General features: G+C 44.5%; 1 pseudogene; it reads right to left on the bottom strand.

Moving 5' to 3' along the window:
• Positions 1 to 1,375: 1,375 nt before the first annotated feature.
• On the bottom strand, positions 1,376 to 17,633 carry LOC102249198 (annotated as a pseudogene).
• Positions 17,634 to 20,415: the final 2,782 nt, after the last annotated feature.

The raw sequence follows: 20,415 nt of genomic DNA, 5'->3' as shown, positions 1-20,415 counted from the left end.
TGTGGATGGATGAGAATGTGGGGGCTCAGGAAAACAACCAGCGGCATTGGAGACTCCCTGCTTCCGGATTCTCTCCTGCACCTGGAAACTAGTTGGTCTTGTGCTTTTCTGCCTGAGGCCCTTTTTATTCCTTGTAGCTTGACTGTGTCTCCCAAAAGATATGTTGAACTCCTCACCCGTAGTACCTGTGAAGGTGACCTTATCTGGAAATAGGATCTTTGCAGGTGCAATCAAGAGGTCAGTAAGATGAAGTCATCCTGGAGGCGGGTGGGCCCTCATCCACTCTGACTGGGGTCCTGTGAGAAGAGCAGAAGCAGAACACAGAGTGGAGGGCCACGTGAAGTCACAGGCACGCATGGAGGGCAGACAATGTAGAGACACAGGGAGAGCACCTTGGAGTGCTGGAGGGAGACACTGGAGGGATGTGTCCACAGCTAAGGAATGCCAGGCATGGCCGGCAACACCAGAAGCTGGAGGAGACAGGAAGGACTGCCCCCTACAGGTTTCAGTGGGAGCAAGGCCCTACTGACACCGTGATCTTGGCCCTCTAGCCTCCAGAACTGGGAGAGAATACATTTCCATTCTTTAAAGCCACCAGTCTGTAGCAGTTTATTCAATTCACTATTCCTACCAAAGAACTTCCAGCCCAGCCAGCGTAGCTCGGTGGTTGAGCATGAACTAGGAGGTCGTGGTTCAATTCCCAGTCAGGACACATGTCTGGATTACAGCTTGATCCCCAGTATGGGGCATGCAGGGGGCAGCCAAACAATGATTCTCTCTCATCATTGATGTTTCTCTATCTCTCTCCCTCTCCCTTCCTCTCTGAAGTCAATAAAAATATTTTTTTTTTTAAAAAAAAGAACTTGATGGGTGGTGGGTGTTTATCTGAGCAGTTTTTAGTTCCCTGAAACTCTAATCTTATAAAATTATGGCATGCTGTCTCTAAACAAAAAAGATGAAAGGATTGAAATCATTTGTGTTCGGGCCACACTGAGCAGCAGGTGATGTGGGAAGGACTGAAACCTTTAGGATTTTATACCATCCTGGTCCGTCTGGGTAGAAAAGAAATGGGGATTTTCCTTTCTCGGTGGCTGAGAGCCAGCTTCCTGGGGTTGCAGGTCATCTGTCTGCCTCTGTTTTCTGGAGTTTGACATTCATTTAATCTGCCCATGCCTGAACTCTGACGGAAATTTCCAGGACAATTTGCCTTGTTCTTTCCTCTCCTTCCCTGCTTCTCTCCCAGCTGCCAGGACTCCGCCCAGTGAGTGTAACATCCACTTTGCTCTCTCCACTCAAGGGTAAATGGAATTCCAGCTATGAGGCTTGGAGACAGCCCCGCTCAATTAACATACGCCCTGTTTAAAACCATGACATCTTAACTCGGCTTATTTGGATTTAGGAAATGCCCGACCATCTTGTTGACACAGCGCCTAAAATAAGAAGCAAATGCCAGGCCCCTTACGCAAAGGAACTCCATTGGCAGCATAATGCTTGCATGTGAAGACAGTTCCGCTAGGTGGAGCCCCACAGAAGGCTGGGCCCAGGGTGCTGGCTCTTCCCTCTGAGCTCCGGCAGTTAAAGGGAGCAGTCTGGGAATGAATGAGGATCTCAACAAGGCAGACCTAAATTGCTCTGGCCTTACGTATCCTTAACGTTTGACTTAATTTTCAGATTAGACAGAACCTCCGACTGCTTGCCTCATTAACAGCCTCATTCATGATCAAGTTCCTCCCTCCTTCACTTGAAGGGCTCAGGATCAACACACAACCAAACCATAGAGTCAGTTGGAGACAAATGAAAGGAGGTGCTCAGGAATATGGGGCTGGATACAGGAGGCACCCGTATTAAGGCAGCCTGGTGCCCAGCATGGAGGTGGCTGGGGTGGGCAGAGAAGACGCTGTCAGCATCTCATCGGTGGCTGCCATCTGGTGCTGGCTAAACTGAGCAAATGACCACAAAAAATGACCACTTTGTGCCCATTAACACCCTGTACACTACAACACTCAGAGAGTGACCAGCTGAGAAGGATGAGATGGTTTGACTGACAGGATTAAGTGCCTGTCCAGTTGGACAGAAGAAAGGACCTGAACCCACTTCTCCCATCAGGATCGCTGTCAGTATTTGAACTTGGGAGGATAGATGGACATCAGGACAAAAACAAAAAGGACTGAAGAGCAATGAGTCTGAGAAGGGCTCTCCAGGCACCAAACTATGCACCTTGAAAGAGGCTTCCCCTTTGTATTGGCGATAGAAGAGTTTGCCTTTTCTAAGTGACAAAGGTCCTACTCAACACTGGCTTCATGACACCCTCCTGATCCTCAACCGTGAGTTGGAAAAATAGTTTTTCCTTGTGGTGCTGTGATGAGGCTTGGAAGGGAAACACGAAACTTCCTCGCAAGGAGCTTGGCACCTAGCAGGTCCTCCATAAATAACTCCTTCTCTTCCTGCTGCTCTTCTGAGGACATCGGAGGAAAGGGGCTTATAAACACTAGAGAGCGACACAGTTATTACACACGAGTCACCAAAGCGAAGCTGTTAAACACCCGGGTGCAGGTTTTTGCCATAGGTACAGCTGGCACAAACCCCGCCGTCTCTGCCTGCCCCAGGTTCAATGTTGGCTGTTGGTGCATGCATGGTGGGGAGGGAGCATGAGGCTCCCCGCTGCCCTCCAACTTGCCAGCTGAATGGCTCTGAGGAAGGACCCAAAAAGACAAAGCCACGTGTACTGATGTCCCTCAAATAACCTGGGCACTGAGGCCTCAGTGGCGGGCTGCACTTTCTGAGCCATCTCACGGGCATTGGGAAATAGGCGAAGTTGATATGGGGTGCCTTTGATTTCTTCTTTTATTAGCTTTCTTCCCTCTCTCATCAAAGTTTTAGGCTCCCAATTTCTTCCCTTTCCTCCTCTAGCAAGACTTGATCTCAGGAAAAAAAATTGATTATCGATAGCTCTAAGTGAACAGACATTTATTTGTAAGCTGCTCTACCTTTAGACAGGATTTGCCCTCATTTACTTGCCACCAAGAAGGTGGTGGGAGTGTTTTGGAAGGCAGGGTCTTCTGATGTCCCTGAAATTACCCCAAAGGACACCTCTCCCTTCACCCTGTTGGAAGCATGAATATATTTCAGAAGCACCTTCTCAGTCACAGGTGGAGATTTGGAATAATTGAGTACTTGCTACCGGAATTCCTGAAAAATAGCAGCAAATATCCACGAATAAACATTAGAAATGAAATACAGGATGCTTGGCATTTAACATGTTTTTAAAACATTGTTTACCAATTTCCTCCCTCTTTGCCAACTGTTAGGGTTGCCAAGCAGCTCTTTAAGATTTGGCCTGGCCCCTCCTCTCAAATGATGACCTGGCTCAAGGGAAGCAGGATCTGAATCCAAACAAGCCAAACGTATATTTATGCGGGATTACTCATCGGTCTCAGCTTTCCTTCTCATGCAGCAGGGACAAAGCCCCACAGTCCTTCTCACTGCAATGGTTTGAGAGTGGGCACTGAGATAAAACTGATCAGACCTTACAGTGGGTCCTTCTTGGGAGGGCGAAAGCCATCTACTGATTGTTAAATTCTTTAAGACAGTACAGAGTGGGTCTTTCAAAAGAGACAATTGATCACTCTTAAAATTCCTCCCAACTTCACTGTTAGCTAATGCCTAAAATTCTGTCATTCCAACGAGTCCAGAGTCTTGGTGCCCATAGGGCAGACACGATACTAAGTCCTCTACATGTGTTTACTCACACAATTTTCATAATCTGCTATTATTCCCATTTTACAGATTAAAAAACATCAATGTTCAGAGAATAAATTGCCCAGGGTCATACATCCAGTAGGTGGAAGAGCCAGGATTATCAAAACCAGGTCAACTTTACCCCCAAGACTCTTGCTTCCTCCACTGTATCATGCAGACTTGCAGTGGGTGAGGATTTGAGAAGGAGCCTGGGGAACGGAGCGTGGGAGGCAGTGGAATTAAATTCCTGAAGGAGAGGAGAGCGGAAGGAAGGCTGGAAGGCCAAAGATAAATCACCCACATTTCACAGTCCTGACTCTGCTGGTCGTGGATTGAAATAAGAAAACCTAAGAGTAGAAGCTGACATTTCCCCAGAATCAAGGTGCATTCAAGAGGATTCCAAAAACTCTCCCTTTGATCCGCCAAGAAGAGAAGCAGAGAGCAAGTGTCTGCTGTGTGATAAAGGAGCCACAGAAATGTATCAGTGTTGGTGGTGTGGTGCTGTTGTTATTGTAAAATTATGCATCATTATTATTCGCTGCATACAAGTGAGGGCAGAAACTCCTAGAATGCTATGTCTGCTCAAGGTGGCTCAGGTATTTCACCCCTGGAGTGGATTATTTTCAACAACTCCCCTACCATACAACCAAGTTAGTTTTAGTCATAATCATGTAATTAAAGAAATAACAGCAGGGCAAGAAATGCAAACAATGAAATTTTTCTTTGATTACACTTCGACTATATAATCATGGTAGTTAAATAAATAAATGAATAAATGAGTAAATAAGCAGGTCATTGCCAAAAAAGGGAAAAATAAGTACTTTCAAGTGTCTTTTTTTTTTAAGAAAAGGGGAAAACTTTTTGCCTACATGATGGTAACAGAACATGACAGTTTTGTTGTTGAGACTTCTGCAAATTTGTTGATTTCATCAAAATTGATCTTTCTTGAATATTCACATGCAGTAGGCAGCGTAGCCAGATTTGCCAATTCGTCTGAGTTGGTTGAGAAATATTTTTCATCCACTTTAATTTCTGAAGTTTTCTTTCACCTGCAACATGAGACATATGAGTGGTTAGGGGAATCTTAAGCATACAGCTACATTGGGCAGAGACCCAGATCAACTCCTGGTCAGCAAATTCCAGAAACAGCAACACAGTCCACGTCTTTGTTTCTTCACGATCAATTCTAGCAGCTTTCAAATGTCCCCACAGTTGAAATTTTTTCTCTCACACACACAAAAAAATCACCAGGAAACTTATCACAAATTTCTACTGTATTTGGATCTCAAGTTTTTCTTCTGCAAAAATTAGAGAATTGGCTGAATGACAGCAAATAGGGCCTTACTCAAACCATTGTTCCTTGTGCAACTCCTGGTGAAAGTGACTCAGGCTTTCCAACACAGCCCTTTTAATCTCACCTGGCAACCTGAGACCAGCACCTTAGGTCTGCATTTCCTCTTTGAATTTGATTATCTTTTCTATGTAACTTTCCATTTCCTCACTGTTGTTGTTGTTGTTGTTGTTTTTTAGGAAGTAACAGCCCTCTCCACGATTTCTTTGGACTGATCTTCAAGGAAAAGATCAGTACCTTGTTCAAGGTGGATTCTGACAGTTTGCAAATACTTTCATATGGTTCAATTGAGCAACAGATTTAAGGTCACTGAAGTTTGTGCCTCTGTCTCTGATCGCTCCCACTGTTTCCTCTCATGCACTATCTGGAAACAAAAGTACATAGTTGAGTCTTTGTGGGCTGAGAGCCAAAGAACTTCTACATGGAATACAGTATTTATTAAAGCATAAACAAGAAGAATGTGCTAGTTTAGGCTTAAGTATATAAGATTAAACTCAATGGTAACCACAGTTGGTCCAAATTTGGACCAATAAGATTATTCAGGGAGCAATATTGTATCACTAACTTCTTTAGAATTGCCAATGCATGGTGAAAATCAAAGGCAGGCCAACTCCTAGATGGTTTTACTAGGGTTTTAAAATTCTCTACAGACAATGTCCCCCTTCCCGTATTCCTGCACGAGTCAGACTGCATTACTACCTACTTTTAACCCACAACCTTTAACTAGATAAGCCATTGGCCTCAAGGCTGGGGGGTTAGATCTCAGGAGCATCCCCTTCTGCTACCATGATCTCATCATCATAATACAGGACTTAAACAAAATTAAAAACTGACATCCCAAGGTGATTTTCTCCCACTCAAGCTGTAACCCCTTTACCTGGGAAGGGACACGGATATCAGAGTCCAGCTCCATCCCTCTAGTCTCAAGGCCAGCTCTCAAGGGCAACAATGCAGGCTTCCTTCTGGCCTTCCCTTCCTCTACATGCTTTCCTCCCTGCCACTGGAAAGTGGGGTTCTTGTCCCCTTTCAGCCACTATTTACCTTTGGGATCTGGGCAAAAATGACTTTCTCTCCTGCTTCCTGAGTAATTCCTAAGACCCCTTCTAGCATCCTCAGGGCCTGGCTGTGAGGTCAAATGGACTTGGCCGCCAGCCTGGGCTCCTGCAAATGAAGCCTATGCAGTGAAAAGTCAGCTCCTGGCACGGCATCTCTCAGGCCTTGCCTTGTACCCAGGGGCACCGCTGACTATTCAGACTGTCGTGTTTCTTTGTTTGGCATCATCAGAATGGTTGGGCCCTGGAGACTTCAGATGTCTCATTTGAATCAGAGCCCGATTTCCTGGGCAGTGCCCTCCTCATGCCAACATCCTTATTTGTCATGGCACTGCCCTCAGAATGTGCAGGAATGATTTCTAAAAGACAGCCCCTGCTCTGTCCCCACCCACACTTCTGCTCTAAATATGTCTCACACCAACCTGTGACAGAAGGTAAGGGTGGAATCATTCCCATTTTAGAGATGGGAAAACTGAGATGCTGAGAGTTGAACTACATTACTCATGGTGGTGCCTGCAGCTGCCCTTAGAGGCAGAACTGGGACTAAAACCCTCTCACCCCCAATTTCTTATTTACTCAACTACCCCTATTTGCCTCTAATCATTTATGATCCAACAACAATCACAAGATTTGAACATTGAATATCAAGATGTCTTTAGAATATGAAAAAGTAATCAGAGCATAATCAGGTACTTTCCTAGCCACCCCCACCCTTGCAGAATTCCTGGAGCTAGTGTTCTTTGTAAAGATGCCCATACCCATGTGATTCTAAGTGTCCTGCCCCCTTGAGAATCACAGCTGAAGAAATGAACTCTTGGAGAGTCTCAGAGAACCAAGTCTTGAAGGTTGAGTCAAATTGCTTAGGCATTGTTCATGGGGAAATTTCGGCCATGGGAGTGTGAAGGAGGTACTTTGAGCACCAGCTATGGTCTTCATTCCCTGGCATGACATCCACTCTCCCTGCCCTTTCAGGTTAGTCCCACTGTCAACATAGGTAACTCCAGAATTGGGGACATGAAAGGAGCCTCCAGCCCTGTGCTGGGTTGAATGATATTCCCCCCAAATTTTATGTCCACCCAAACCTCAAAATGTATTAAGATAAGGATCGAGATGAGATCATACTGGGTCCAGCTGAGCCTTAAATCCAATGAGAACTGAGCATCTTTCTAAGAGACTGAGGAGGACACACAGAAGAGGCGAGTGACGCTGGAAGCAGAGATCAGAGGGATGTAGTTATAAGCCAGGGGACGCCCAGAATTTGGGCAACTGCCAGAAGCCAGGGAGAGTCAAGGAAGGGTTTTCCCCTACAATCTTGATTCTGGACTTCTGGCCTCTAAAACTGAGAAAATGTGTTTCTGTTCTTTTAAGTCACCCAGTTTGTGGAAATTGTTGCAGCAATCCTAGGAGATAAATACACTTTCTAATGCAAGTATCTGCCCTAGCTCTTTACTCAGGCTCTGCTCTTGGGAGAGAGCAAATCCAAACCAAGACAGTAGGTATCTATGTCCTTATATTTGTTCCTGCAGGTGACAAAACTGTGCCTCAATTTCAGAAATAGGGTCACAAAAACATAAAAACATGGCACCCTTTTTGTAAGCAATGGTTATAGCAAGAAGGACCATGGGGGCATGAGGGGTGGAGGAATATTCTCTTCCTTGACATCCTGGCCTAACAGATCTTTAACAGGTGTAACCTGCAGGTGCTTCATTTCACTTGTGTGGTTATTGGTTGTGAGGATATAGTTCAGTGGTTCTCAACCTTGGCTGCACATTAGAATCACTGGGAATCTTTTTAAAATCCTGATTTCTGGGCCTCATCCTCCAGAAATTCTGTTTCTTTGTTATGGGGTGGGGCCACAACATCAGTAACAAAGAAACAGAATTTCTGGAGGATGAGGCCCAGAAATCAGGATTTTAAAAAGATTCCCAGGTGATTCTAATGTGCAGCCAAGGTTGAGAACCACTGATAGTTGATCAGGGCATTTTGCCTGAGAAAACTGCTTTAATGACGAGTAGCTCAGAAGACACCAAGGTACTACCCTTTCTCTTATTTGATAATGTTCAAAGTAATATTTCTTACTTTTTAAAATCAGTTTTTAAAACAAGCTCTGGCCAGTTTTATTAAAGAAAAATATTGCTTGACTTCCTTCTCACCAGTCTGTTCCGGCATGCTCCTGATGATATCAGAATCACCCGGGTCAATGGCAGCGAGTGAGCATCCTCGGTAGGATTTTCCAGACCCGGTGCCCAACTCAATGGTATTGGCCCACTACTCGATTTCAGAGTTCCTCAAGCCGGACAGGTGTTGGCGAGGATGACCAGGCGATGACCAGGTTCGCGTTGCCTGGTCGTCTTCAGAGTCTGCTTGTAACTCAGCACGTGTTTTCCACTTTTCATACAAACTGAAGCCTAGAGTTGATAGGTTCCAGCAACTTTTTTGTCTTCTTTGCAGCCACCGTTTTCCTGCCTCAGGTGTGGGACAGCCCTCTGTCCCCCAGAAGGTGGGGGAGCGAGATACGCTATTTCTTACCAATTTTTGAGAGCTCCTGGATGCAACCCATATTTCATCTTCAGGGAGAAAAAGTCTCAAGCTTTACCTTTTCTTTAATTTATAATTGTTACTGAAAATAATAGAAAAGCATTAGGAACCTACGCTGTATGTTTTCATAAACTTAAATAGCCAGCCAGCCAATAGTCCTTTGTCCCTTTTACAAAAGAAAAATAGCATATCCAGTAAAGAAGTGTCCTCATTAATGATGATTTAAACCTCCAGGGCATCGTTTATCCCCTGCTGGTGGATGGGAGAGGGGCCATTTTCAGAGCCCTGGTTGTTTCTAACCAGAACAAGCACCACTCCTCTGAAAACATCAGGAATGGAGGGAGCAGCAGAAGCAAACGGGGAGGATTACCGACAGAACATCCGACCACAGCGTCTTGTGTCCTTGGGTGTCCTGCATTCCCCCCACTTTCCTCCCTGGGACAAAGCCCCTTGTGTCCTGTGCATCCGCCTCTTTGCTCCTGGTATCTCCCTGAGGATGAGTCAGAGGCGCTGCTGAGCCAAGGAATTTCTGCAGGCTCAGGGCAGCCCTGCAATGTCTGGAGTGATCAAATGCAGCTGAGGAAGGCCCGTGTGAGTGAGAACAGAAGGCACTGAGGCCTCTGGCCATAGGCTTCCAAGAACGGCAGCAGTTTCTGCAATGTCTCCCAAAGAGCTGCAACCCAGGGGTGGTTGAAACCTTGGGACTGCTCACCTCTCCCTCCCTCACAGCTCCACTGCCTGTCCAGGAAACGGAGGGGTACACAGAAGCACGAATATAGCTGAACTCTTGCTACCTGCTAACGGGGGTTCTCAGAAGGGCTTTATCCGCGGTTTCACTTTCCACAGTTTCAGGGACCCAGGGTCAGCCGCGGTCTGAAAATAGTAAATGGAAAATTCCAAAAGTCAGCAATTTGTGAGTTTTAAATGGCAGGCCCTTCTGCGTAGGGGAATGAAATCTCACGTGGTCTGCTCTGTCCTACCCGGATGTGGTTCATCCATTTGTCCTGGTCTCCACTTAGTAACCCACTCAGTGACCAGATGGACTGATGTGGGATCTCAGTGCTTGGGTTCAAGTCACCCTTATTTACTTAACAGTGGCCCAAAGCCCAAGAGTAGTGATTCTGGCAGTTCAGATACTTCGCCAAGAAGCCATAAGGTGCTTCCTTTACATAGAAAGGTGAAAGCTCTAGACTTAATAAGGAAAAGAAAAGAATTTGTTCTTACCGGTTGCTAGGATCTACCGGTAAGAACAAATCTTCTATTCCTGAAATTGTGAAGAAGGTACAAGAAATTTCTGCTAGTTTTGCTGTCGTACCTCAACCTGCAAAAATTATGGCCACAGTGCATGGTAAATGCTTAGCTAGTTAAGATGGAAGATGCATTAAATGTTTAGCTGGAAGACTGAAGAAAACACATCTGATTTATGGCAGTGGTTGCACCAGGAAGCACGGAGCCTGTACGAAGACTTGAGCAAGGGATCCCCTAAAACAAGTGACACCAAGCCATTTACTGCAAGTGAGGCCTAGTTACACAGATTCGGGACGAGGCTTGTCATTTTATCACCTCACATCGCCACAAGAAGAAGGGTGAGTACAGAGCAATAAGATATTTTGAGAAAGAGATCACATTTACATAACTTACTACAGTATATTGTTTTAGTTGTTCTATTTTATTATTGGTTATTGTTGTTAATATCTTACTGTGAGTAATTTATAACTTAAACTTTATCATAGGTATGTATGTATAGGGGAAATAGTGAATCTATAGATAGGTTTTGATATTATCCACGGTGTCAGGCATCCAGTGGGGGTCTTGGAATGTATTTCTGTAGACAACAGAGGACTACTGTATTCTCAAGACGTGCACCAAACACATCTTGAGAATATTTTCATGCTTCCTGAACAATATTTTGATAAACTGGTTTATGAGATATATTCCAAATAGAGGTTATTTGGAGTCACATATCCCAGGATGCTGTGCAGAAATTCAGTCCCTCCCGAAGAGTGGTACCTTCTGAAAGTCAGGAGAGACCCACGGAGCTGACTGGGAAACTGCCACAATGCAGGGTGGGGACAGGGGTCAAGAGCCCCAGGGGGCAGTGACCACTGGTCTGGATTTAGACATAGCTCTTCTACTAACTAGCTTTAACTACTAACTAGCTCTCAGGTGTGGAAATACCCCTCTCATTAGCTCACCTGCAGGATGAGCAGGTTGTTCTCTGTGGTTAACCAGATCCCATCTATTCCCAATATTTCTGGATCTTGAAATGCACTGAGCATCCAGGTTATCCTCAGACCACTGGACAGATGCCCAGTGGATCTCTTGGTGGTTCCAAACTTTTCCTAGCCCCGAAAAGCTCATAAATGAAAAAGAAAAGGACTTATAGCTGGATGATCTCCCCTTCCCAAATAATAAGCTTGGCAAACAGCCCCCTTTTCTGGAGAAAATGAATCAGTTAGAAATAAAGGGTTCAGGTCAGGATAGAATTTACAAGAGGCACCTGCAGGAGATCTATTAAAGAAGAGGCCCGCGGATCATCTCTCCATAAATTGTCACAAAGCTGTAGAAGCAAACCAGTAATCATGTTGTCTGCTACTTGGCTGTGTGAAGTGCAGCTGGGAAGGGGCGGGGAGAGAAAAATGCTACCCTCAGTGTTCAATTATGCTATGATCACTGTTTACATTTTATTGAATAAATAATTATCTCTGTGAGTTTAACAAAACACAAAACACAACATAACACCCATTAGTCATCTGTCTGAGGTAAGGCTTAAATATACATTTAACACATGTGTTTTTTTAGCTCGGTGCCCTGATTCAGAACAAGGCCTGAGCTATTCATCCCTTCAGGGGGTAAATGACTAGTTCTTTTGGTAAATTAGGTTTTTGTTTTCATCTCTTATTAGAATCTTTGTTTTCAGTTTTTAATTTGTTTGGAACCACAGGCAAGAACAGAGTGGAATATACAGGTTTCTCATCGTGACCTTCATGGGGGTTCAAGTCCAGTGGGGTATCCACTGGTCCAGTTCACAAAAAACCAAGAGGCACATGAATATTGTTTAGAACAGGAAGGGAGGCAGACAGCGGAGCTTTAGACTTGTCTTTAAGTCGAATTTGCCTTTAAAAGAGTAGTTAGTAAGCCATCTTTTATAATGTCTGTGCTGGACTAAAAACAAAGGACAGTAATAGCGGATGCAGTGTTGAGATAAAATTGAGAGGTGAGCAGGATATTCCCTTCTGATTATAAGAAGTCAAATCAAAGCCTTCTGTGTCGAATCACATGACAGTTCTCTGTAATTAAAAAATGAAGAAAGGGTCACCTCTGGGGTGCTGGCCTCTGAGGCCAGGTGTCCTCCTCTGGAGACTCTCTTGGCATGACTACATCTAGATTTTCTTGTTCACTCAGACCATTTAGGAAGTTGGAATCACCATGGGTGGAAATGACAGTGATTATGGGGACTTGGGCTGAATAGTAGGACTCTCTCCTAACACAGAGGGAGGCTGTGAGATTGGCAGAGAGATGCCGGAGAACTCAGAGGTGGGACGACCCCTTGGTGAATATGAAAAAATATATATATTGCCATGCTGTGGATAATTCAGATAAGGCTAAGCCATTTGGTAGAACTTTCATGAAAATTTTGGGCTACATATGAATTTCTTCACCATCAGGCACTACTTCCTGAAGAACCCTCTGTCTTGGTTTGCTACTGAGCCTAGTTCCTCATGGGAAAAGAAGAAAGATCTAGATTTTGTGTTTGCTTCATCTTTGTCAGGTAAGCCATCTTGTTCTAGCTTGAATCTCCTGGGAGCATTCATTGGTGGCTGTGGGTGCCCACCCAGGTGCCCTTTACCTGGCCAGTACTCCTGTTCCCCAACTGCTTAGAGCTGATTCCCTGGAGGGCTGGCCTGGGACACGGCATCTGCCTTGCCTGTGACTGGATGGCCACTAGGGTACAAAGACAGGGGTGCAAAAGGCCAGTCCCCTTACATCTAGATGGGACACCTCTGCCACACAGTTAGCGTTCAAGGGCTTTCTTCAAGTTGAGTGACCTTACGCCCTGATAATTCCTCGGAGAGTTTTGTGTAAGAGGTCATGGTGGCCTGGACAAAACATCACAGCCTTCTGGCTAGAATCCTGCATTTAGGCATAGAGGCCTGATTCTCCCATTGGTGAGAGAGATGCTGAAGATTTACTCAAACTGAAGGCGGTGTCTGCCCTCCTTAACCAGCTCACCCCAATGTGCAGCTTCATAGGAGAATGGTTCTGGGAGCCCACTGAGGCAGCTGACACAGAAAAGTAGCATGGTCTCCAAGAAAGGATGTGCTACCAAAGCCAAAGCTTAAGGCAGTAATAACAACTTTGATTTATACCAAGAACTATTTATACTAATTACTAAAATATTGATTGCACATTCAGCAGTGTGCTTGAATTAAAGACAAACCAAATGTGGTCACAGTGCCAAAAGAATCTTCTTGCAAACAGTCACCAGTTAGCTTTTCTCTGCAATGATCTGGTGGGATTTACGGAGCTTAGTTCAATGGATGGAGCATTATGCTCAACTAGAGGCCCGTTGCAGGAAGATTCCTGCAAGAATAGGGCTTCTTCAGGCTGATCATGCTGCCAAGCCCTGCTGCCCAGGGCCGCACACGGGGGTCCCGGCTGGCGGCGGGGCTTAGGCGGCACATGGGGGTCCTGGCTGGCGGCAGGGCTGCACACGGGGGCCTGGATGGCGGCTCCTGCTGGCCCGCCCTGCCTGCAGTATGCAAATTAGCTGCCATCTTTGTTGTCAGTTAATTTGCATATTGCTCTGATTGGCTGATGGTTCTAGCGAAGGTACGGTCAATTAGCATCTTTGTCTTTTATTAGATAGGATGATTGTGGCTCATCGCTGTCCTTAAGGAGCTCCTGAATGAAGGCATAAAACAGAAACCAGGATACAATGTTAGTTCTATAAGTGCAGAGTGAGGTAGAAACAGGGATGAGGTGCAAATAAATCTGACAGAAGGGGCAGGAAAAACATCAAAGATGAAGGACTAGGGGAGGAGAGGACTCCAGGCACAAGAGAAGAAAGGCCAGACAAGCCGGGATGAAGGAGCTGTACCAATCGCTGGGAAGGCACATTTTATAATAAATTCAATTTTAAATTTATAACCACTAACTTCAGATGGGCCTTTAAAGTGTGATTGCTGCCTGGCATTATCCCTTATTATCCTGCAAGACCCCCAGGACATGCCCCCATTACCTTTAGACTCCCACCTTTCCACCCACATGGCTTCTTTGCCAGGCAATCAAATTTATCAATTGTATTCCCTCCTCCTGGCTACTGTACTTATTGTTTCCTTTGCCCAAAATGCTTTTCCCCCAATATTTTCATGGGTTGCTTCTCCACTCCTTCAGATCTGTGCCCAAATGTTAACTTCTCAATGAGGCCTTTTCTGTTTTTCCTACTTAAAATACAGCTCTACTTATACCTCTTCCCTGATTTATGGTTTTCAAAATATTATGCTATGCATTTTATTACTTCTTATAATCTGTTTTGTAACCTATGTGCCGGCAGGAACTTTTGTCTGTTTTGTTCATGGCTATATTGTGCCAGCCTAGAACTGTAGTTGACTTGTGGTAAATATTCAATGAATAATTGTTCAAGGACTAAATAAAATGACCTTTTCAACTATACCTAATTCGCTATTTTACCCACTCATAAAGTATGTGTTTTTTAAAATTTTACAGTTCTAAAATACTTTATCTTATATATTTTTGAGTCTGATCATTTTACTATCTGGAGGATGGGGGTGAATTTGGTGATTCATAGTTTCTACTGATTTTCACTCATGGTAGCCTATTAGCATGTTTTTTTTCATGCCCTTGATTCAGAATGTATTGGTTGATCTTAACTTCTGAGAGTCCTGAGAGCCTAAGGTAGGGATGCTTTTATCTAGAGAGGACTTGAATTTGCTTTTACTGAGGGCTGGGGTCCTAATGCAAGAGTCCCCACTTCTGCTCCCCATCCACTGGGCTGTGGCCGGTGGCTTAGACTAATCATTACAGTGCTGACCTTGGTGGTCAAACTCAAGGCCATGCTGCTTTCCATATTTGCTTGTTCCCCAATTTTCCCACTCTGGGATCATCTCACTATTTTTTTCTCCTTATTTAACACTAAAGGCCTGATGCACAAAATTCATGCAAGAGTAGGCCTTCCTTCCCCCGGCTGCCGGCACCAGCTTCCCTCCGGCATCCGGGACCCAGGCTTCCCTCACAGCCCCAGCTTCATTTGGAAGGTCGTCTGGAAGGATGTCCGGTCTAATTACCATATTACGCTTTTATTATTATAGATGAGCCCAACAATGCAATAACAAAGTCTCTTTTATACAGCGTTAGTTGGGGGATAGTATACAATACTGCTAGAATAAATCCAGGTTTTCCTTCAGCTCCCACGCATCTCCCTATAGTTGTAAGCTCTGTTTGTGGGAGGTGGAGAGGGGGTGCTGTAACTGTCTTCTGGCTATTTGTTATTCCTCGAGCATAGTGCTTTATCCAATGTACAACTCCTGACTGGCTGCTGAATATTTAAACATCAAATCAGGCAAATTCACATGCTTGCTAATTGTGCCCCTTTAGGTTGATGCTCTGGTTGCATGTGGTATAGTCTTTTCTAATGTCACTCACAAGGATTAAAGCCATGTTGCTGGCACAGTCGCCCACCACCACCGCCAAGCCTGTTGCCACTGTGGTTTGGCCTGGCTGGGCCGGCCTCCCCGAGGCCTGCTTGTTTGTTCTCGTATCCATTGCTTCTTGGCTGTCTTCCCACCTGCTGCCAATGCAGAGTTATTTATATCAAGTCCCAGCAGCTTGGGTGAGCTTTGCTGTGATCACTCACATCCTCAATGCCTTGCAGCCGCAAGCACTTTACACGCGGTGTCCTCGCAGGAAATCCTTCCCCGCTGGGGAGGGGAAACTCCGTTTCCTGGGACGGGGGCAGCTGCTCTGTCCATCTGCTTGGCTGATAAGCCGTCTGCATTTGGACTGGGAGCCCGGGCCGGCAAAACATGCACCGCCTGGAGCATGCCCAAAGAGGTCAAGACAGCTGAGTCACGGAGAGTCACATGGAGACTCCAGTCCTGGGGACTGGAGAGCGCCTCTCAGCCCGTTACTTGTTGCATCAAAGCTCCCAGAAGAAGCGGCCTCTGTTTAGAAGTCACCAATGTTCCCACTCCCAGGCCTGCTCCATGGGCTCTGCAGTGCAGAGACCAATGTGCGCCCCCCTTCAATGACTGACTGTCATCAGTGTCACATTCTGGCTGTAACTCACCAGCTCTTATTTTTTCAACCAATGTAACTTCATTACAGCCAGTATTTCACCGGGAGATACGGGTTAGAGCCAAACCAAGACCTTGTGATGTTCTGACAGCGCTCTAACTCAATCAACAAATTAACCCGAATCTAAGGCACAGATCTCCAAAGAAATTAGATCACCCCTGAAAGGGGTGGGTGGGGAGGGTCAATAATCATTTTAAATGAAATTGAACAGATCATTGATAGTCAAAGCCACACTCTCCTTGGTGCTTGCAGAAGCAGCATGATGCTGGGGAAAGGGCCAAAGAGAAAATTTATGGCTTGGCAGAATTTTGTGCTGAAAATAAATATTCAAATCAAATTTATGTGTAGGTTGCACACTATCAAATCCTTATGCAGGGAAGCTGCTACCCGGAAGCCTGCCCCATCCCATGGCCTCTGGGAAGGAGTTTCTGCCAGGGGATATCAACATTGCACCACTAGACCAGTGTTGAAATCCAGCCGGTGCAGGGAGGTGGCAAGTGTAGGCGGTAAGTTTCAAAACACTCGTTTTGAAACACCCACTGTGCCTGGCATCAGGGGTTCTGCGTCAGGCAGAATCATCTTTGCTGTTTACACATTCACAGAAGGTTATTCTGATTCTCGCATTATAAGCAGACCGTTTCCAGTTCTAGAAAAGCAAAACTGGCTGCTCCTGGCTTTGTCTCTTTTTCTCTCAAATGCAGTGCTTGTCACGGTGTGTGTGTGTTGCCATTGGTTAAAATGTTCCCTTGGCTCTAAAAGATCCCTTTCTCATTCTCTGAAGGTTAGTCAGAATAAATATTACAATTTGGACTTCGGGTCTTGGAAAGCAGATGTTAACTACTCGGTCACTGTTGTTTTGGAGAAAGGTAAATAGATTGTGGTGTTCTCTGATAGAGAGGCTGTTCTTATAGTGGTCTTGTAGTAATTCATTCCAAAGATAAGCCAATGTACAATAAACTCTCCCACTGTTGTTCACAGTGAACCTTTTAAATATTTTTTTTCATTTGATTTTTATCATAGGATACAAATAATCAGGAATATTGGGGGGGGACCTTTGGATTTTGATTTAAGTTATATCTGTTTCTCTCTTGTTCTCACTCCTTTAGCATCCTACCCCGCCCCCCTTCTGATTATTGGCAATTGATCTTATTTCACCCAGAAAATGGAAGGAATCAGAAAAGAACTTCTGTGCCCTACCTCCCCAATCTACCAGCCTCCCTGAGACTGTTCCCATCAGCTTCAGCTTCACTCCATTACTCCAGTGGCCTGTCCTCCCACCCTCCCACCTACTCCCAAACTGCTCCTATGACTAACCGTTCTCTTTCTGGCTCTGCATCCTTCCCATGAGCATACAAACATGCTGTCATAGTTCCCATCTTAAGAAACCTTCTTGACCCATTTCCCCCACACCACCCCTGCCAGAGCCACAGTTTCATTTCTCTGCTTCCCCTTATATAGGGACTTCTTTCATCAGAGCAGCTTCCACTTCCTTTTCTCCCATTCTCTCCCGAACTCACTCAGATCAGCCGTTTGTTCCCATTAAAAGTGAACCCACTTTTGTCAAAGTCACCCATGTGGTCCCCAATGCCAAAGTCAATGACGATGTCCAGTGTCTGGGTTGAGGATGGTGTCTTCATCAGGTCAGTTCTGTGAAATGCTTTGGGGACATCCTTCTTGTTTTAGAAGTCCTGGTTCTGCAACCCTCTCAATACCGTTGGCACCCTTTCAATAAATTCCATTTTGGTTTAAATTAGCTAGAGCTAGTTTCTGATGCTTGTGGTAAAGAGCCCTGAACTGATTCATTGGTGGAGCTAGACTGACATGGTTCTGAAGAGTCATTCCTAAAATTCAGTGATTTGGGAGATTTCCCTAGGCCCGCACCTTCGAGGAGGAGTGGGGAGCATTGTGGTTCCATCTGCTGGTAGTTAAACAATAGCCAATTATCACCATCCAGACAAGTCATCCTTTTCTCCCAATGCTACCCCTTGGTGATGGCTTTGCCTCTTTTGGGGTTGACCATGATGCTCATTCTGCCAGATTTGTTCATTCAAAAATGGGGCAAACAATATGAACATGAACGGGTTCACAGAAGCAGCAACAAAGGACAATAAACACATGCAAAACCACTAGTAATTAGGGGTTTGCAAGCTAAAACCCATCAGATGAATAGAACTCTAAGACTGGCGCTGTTGAGTTGATGGGGCTGTGGGGCAATGGGAGCTCAAAGACACAGCTCTCTTGGAGAGCAAATGGGCAATACCTAGAAAAGTTAGTGCTGTGCAGACCTTTTGACCATGGCTGTATAGAAACCCAAAGGTTATGTACAAGACTCTATGTAGCATCATTGTTTTCATAAATGAAAAACAAGAAACCGCCTAAATATTTATCATTAAAAATTTGGATAAATAAATGGTATACACAAAGGAGTATTATATAGCAGCAAAAATTATTGAACTTGAGCTACTTGTTCAGCATGAATAAGTTTCATGGGCATGATGGGAAACAAAAAAGCAAGGTTCAGAAAGAAGCATGCAGTATCTTTATAAAAGTTTTAAAGTATGTATCTATAATAATAAAACCATAATATGCTAATCAGGACAGCCAAACGACCTTCTGGATGTCCGTCTGGATGAAGCCAGGGCCGAGGCAAGCCTCTGTGGCTGCGAGGGCCAAGCCCCTTGCACGATTTCGTGCATTGGGCCTCTGGTATATATATGAAAAGCAATGCTATATTTTGCTTAGGAATGCAGAAATATGTAGCAAAGTGTAAAGAAATACTTGGGAATGATGAACACTAAATTATGAATAATTGTTATTTCTGAGTATGGGGTGTGAAAGTGGAAGGAGATAATGTAATAATGAATAAGCAAAATTCTATTTATAATGTTTTATTTAATAGGCTGGTCTGTGGGCACACCTGTTCACAAATCTAAAATGTATTCCAGTAAAATATTATAGTAAAGTCTTAATGAAACAAAGGGATTAGGAATGAGGTGTCAACCAGAGAGGTTTTCCCAGGTCACTCAGTGGCATCTGTGGGCCCTGCAAACAGTGACTTTTCTAGAAGTGGCCTCGAGGTGGGCCCTGCAAACAGTGACTTTTCTAGAAGTGGCCTTGAGAATCAACCTAGGCACTGAGCTGGCCAACATTTCCACTCAATTAGTTGTAAGACACCACTGCACTCGGACCAGCCTGGCCTCGAGAATCAACCTAGGCACTGAGCTGGCCAACAATTCCACCAACATCACCCAGTTTCCTGGTTCATAAAATGATGACTCTGTTGATATTAAATATCTGCCTTGCCAGTTCTTATTACATGATTTGTTGGAAGGAAATGCAAGCAGCTAACAACCAGTTTGGTTCATTTCCTCTCCTCCTTTCCCATTTCCTTCCTGTTGTGGATTGGGTTTATTTAGGGAAAAAAGTGGGTAACTGGTTTCTGGCAATGCTTTCTTCTCTCTGAGATTTCCTTGGACTTGTGTTCACTAACCTTCTCTAGCAGCAGTGGAAAAAATAAAGCATTTGAATAAAAGAGGAGGGGTGCTGTTATTGTGGGCTTAGCGACACCTTTGTATCATAACAAAAATGATGGGAACATGAGTTCCATATCCCCTGTATAGCAGGACACTGATTGTTGGCCTGTTACTCCACAAAGAGCTGTCTACCCATAGATTGGGCAGCTGTAATACAAAGATAAATCAACACTAACATGTGGAAGGGACACAGGCATAAACTTTCTAGAAATAAATTAGTAGTATTTATTAAGATCCTTTCAAATGCCTATGCCCTTTAACCCAGCAACTCTACTTTTAGGACACCAACCAAAGGAAATAATCAAATGTTATCAAACACATTTGCCCCCAAATAACAAAACAAACCTAAAGTTCCCAAACAAGGGGACAGTTAATAAAAGTATAGAAAATCTAAACAATGTATGATGCTGCTGCCATTGAGTATGATATGCATAAGGGTTTTAAGTGACATGGAGAAAATATGATACATAGGAGAACATCAGAAACAAAATATAAAGGAACATTAGCAGTAGTGATCTCTGGGTAAAGAAAGGGATTACAGAATTTTTAAAATATATTTTCTGATTTTTCCAAAGTTGTATACAACTATGTATTACTTTTAAAAATTAGGATAAAAGTTATGAAAAGAAAAGCACATTTGGATTGAGAAACAGGTGTACTAAGTGGGTTAGAGAATGTTCTTTCACTGTTCTTCTCTGGGTCTCCTTGTCCCTGTAAGCAGAAACAATATCTCTTCCTTGCCCAGATAGGAAAACCTGAACAGTAATTAACCTATTGCTGGTGGCTCAGTGTGGACAAGTCTGAGAGTTAAAAACTCCAGGGGGACCCCGGGAGATTACCTCTAGGAGCTCAACCAGGTTACCTTTGTAAATACAGGGGGAAAGTC

The sequence above is a fragment of the Myotis brandtii genome, unplaced genomic scaffold (assembly GCF_000412655.1).
Source record: "Myotis brandtii unplaced genomic scaffold, ASM41265v1 scaffold69, whole genome shotgun sequence".
Classification (NCBI taxonomy): Eukaryota; Metazoa; Chordata; class Mammalia; order Chiroptera; family Vespertilionidae; genus Myotis; species Myotis brandtii.
The sequence above is the reverse complement of the archived record's forward strand: the minus strand, read 5'-3'. Positions and strand labels throughout refer to the sequence as shown.